The sequence below is a fragment of the Vanessa atalanta genome, chromosome 30, assembly GCF_905147765.1.
Source record: "Vanessa atalanta chromosome 30, ilVanAtal1.2, whole genome shotgun sequence".
Lineage (NCBI taxonomy): Eukaryota > Metazoa > Arthropoda > Insecta > Lepidoptera > Nymphalidae > Vanessa > Vanessa atalanta.
The window spans coordinates 837,623-840,938 of record NC_061900.1 but is presented as its reverse complement, the minus strand read 5'-3'; positions in this window follow the sequence as shown (position 1 = coordinate 840,938).

Here is a 3,316-nt window from a genome sequence, read left to right as displayed (position 1 = left end):
GCTACTGCCTATAAGAAGAGTGAAAAAGACAAAATTATTTTTGTTATGGCAACATATTGTATAATACCACTAAATTATATTGTAACTTTTTATTCAAAGTATATTACATAAAAAAAGCTTAACGCACTGATTATTATGTTATCAATTTTGAGCCATAATACAATGTGATAAAGTTTAATTTGTTTTGTTTGTTTAAGGAGATCACAATGGCACTTCAATTAAGTAGGACAGATTGAAGCGTTTTTAATTCGCTCGCGTTATACTCAAAACAAAGAAATTTAACTTTTACGAATGAAACATGTTGATTATATTTTTTCAAGACGCAAAAAAATAAACAAAATTAATATGTCTAGTACTTGAAATAATAAACTAATCATGAAAAATATTATTTTCTTGTTTTATTAGCAACATTATCTTGGGTGTGGGTTAAGTGAGACGGAGGAACTGAGAACAAGCAGTATTGAAAAATTGTAGATATAGGTAGGTAGGTTGATCGCTGAGGTGGCATTTGTAGTTGTGTTATTACTTAGTTTGATAAGACTGTACGTTTTATCGGTACTAGGCGAGGTTATTTCTTTAGTACGACTTCACCTTGGTTACTTGTTTACATTATTTGTATTCAATAATATAATATGTCGTAAAACGTTTTATTTTACATTAAAACTTTTTATTTGATAACTTTTTAATAAAATAATTGCATTTTTTAAAAAGCATATAAATTTTAAAGTGGATTTCGTCAATGTTGTGTAATAGTGATATTAATTACGTGTTAAGTATTACAGAAGTACATAACTAATTATGTAGTGCTTATACCGTGAAATTTAAGCTTTTTTTTATTTTATCATTGTCTAATTAGAATCGAATCCAATATCCAAAATGTTATGCAGTAATAATTATAATGACTCGAGTTTTATATTATTAAATATTTTGATTAATATTCTTCATATAATTACGTTATAATGAAAATAAATAAATAGGTTTTAATTATTAGATATTATTTAATATGTCATTTTTTTCTTAATAAAAAATAATAGAATAATATACAGTATACTTTTGAATTATAATAACATGTATAGTTACTATTAATTGTTTTGAAATATTCCTTTGTTTTGTAATGTCACCACGATTAAAACTAGTGTATAGATAAAATTCTTATCATACGTTGAAAAAATATTATTAATTAAACAGATCGTTTTATAAGAAGAAAAATAAATACTTTTATTGTCATTACAAATATATACTTTTATATTTTTATTAGTTCGGCATTTTCAATACTGGCAACACTAAAACAGAAATAAATTGCTTGGTATAAAGTTGCTTTCGAAACAATTTTGTAGATTAATTTGTTACCGATCTGTTTACCCTTCCGTCACAAATTTGATATATTCGATGTAGTTTCAATCCCCCTAAATAGATAATTGTTGGTGATAATGGTATCATCATTCTCAAAGGCTCTCAGTGGGAAAACTACCTTTCTGTCTATATAATAGGTGTTAAAATTAAATGAATGATAATAATTCATTGTTTAAAAAATCAATATTTTGTAAAATGGAAGTCGAAACGGCAGGATCGAAACAATGATACCTAGCAGTAGATAGTGATTAATTTATTAATATTCTATTATCAAAATAATAGGCCGATAGGGTATATACCCAAATATTATGTAAACTCACTCCTGCTCAAGATTTTTTTTATTCTTGAGCAGGAATACATACAAGTCGTAAATTTTCCGGAAGTGAAGCAACATATTATACATTAAAATAATATAGTATATAATAAAAATAATTATTAAAAAAAAAATAGTATTTACGGAAAGGAAAACAAAATTCAAAAACAGATTTATCTAATATATACCTAATTACTGAATTAAATTTGTCGTCTGACACAATTTTATTGAGGTTGCTGCCAGCACTACCAGGCAGCAGCAGACGGGTGTTAATATTAAGTATAAATATTTGTTAATTATTAAGTATTTTTTTTAATTTTTGTTTGTTATGTGTAGGCGTACAAACAGAGGAACGCTCCAGAAATTTAAAACCAGTGCCGTAGCATAGCCCCAAGTATGACGCGCTCTTAATTTTTCATATGATTATATTAAAAAAAAAACGAGCGGTACCTGCGACTTTACTCAGAGCACATTAACCTTCATTCCGATTAACATCCTCGAGGGCTGATTTAAAAAAAGAAGTTCTACCTCCATACCGAATTTAATCTAAATCGGTTCAGCGATTTAAGTGTGAAAAGATAACAGATTGAGCTACTTTCGCGTTCGTAATATTAATAAAAATTGCGCCATAGTGAAATGGGTACTCTTAGATGTTGTAAAAGAGTAACTACAGAGTTTCTTGCTGGCTTTTCTTGGTAGAATCTACATTAAATACGTACAGGAAATCTGAGACGATTGGAAAGAGAACACGACAGGAGCAACCAACGGCTTCACGTGCTTTCAGGAGTGCACACACTTCTTTCTTGTTGGTGAGACTTTTTCGATAGAAAAACCCAATAACTTTCAATCGTATGGTCTGACCTAGGCTGTGAAATTCCGGACCGATCCCAGAACCTCGGGATCTGATGCCTTAGATCTAGCCACTAGACCAACGAGGCAGTCTGAATTTTATAATTATATTATAAAGGTCATTGACGCCAAATAGGTAGCGCCAGACTATTTGAGTTTAATAGAGGATTTCATTGATATGATAGAAGAAGTTAAATAATTATCAGGTATTTTTGTTTAACTACGTCTACATTCGTCGTTTTAAAAGGTTAACTAAAACTTCATCTAGTAAGACTTTAACTAGTTTAATATTGTTCTGGGTTACGACGTAGATTTTTTATTCCAGTATTTAAGAGTTCCTGTTGATGAACCTGTTCTAATAAATACGCAATAGTTATAATTTACAAGATGTAATTATCAATAAATTGATGTGATCCGAGCCAAGTACGCTCTACTTTCCCTACGTCTTCACTACATAGAATCGCATCTATCTTTATTGTGTCATTTAAAAATATACCCAGTAACTGTCCAGTGGAAATACTAATCTACTGACGGTTCAACCATATCAAGTTTTAATTTTTGAACGAACATTTTCCCATCAAATACCAGCGGCATATATTTAGGGTTTTAATATAGGCGCTGATTAGGTGTAGCATGGTTTGTTGCATCCGAAGACGAATCCTTTGTATCACAGCATGCCTGGCGTAGGCGGCGGTAGATGCGGAATGACTTGCAGAGGAATTGTTGTCAATGGTAAATCTTATTTGTGCTATTACATACGGTGCTATAATGATTTTTATGATTAAACCTCATAAAAATATT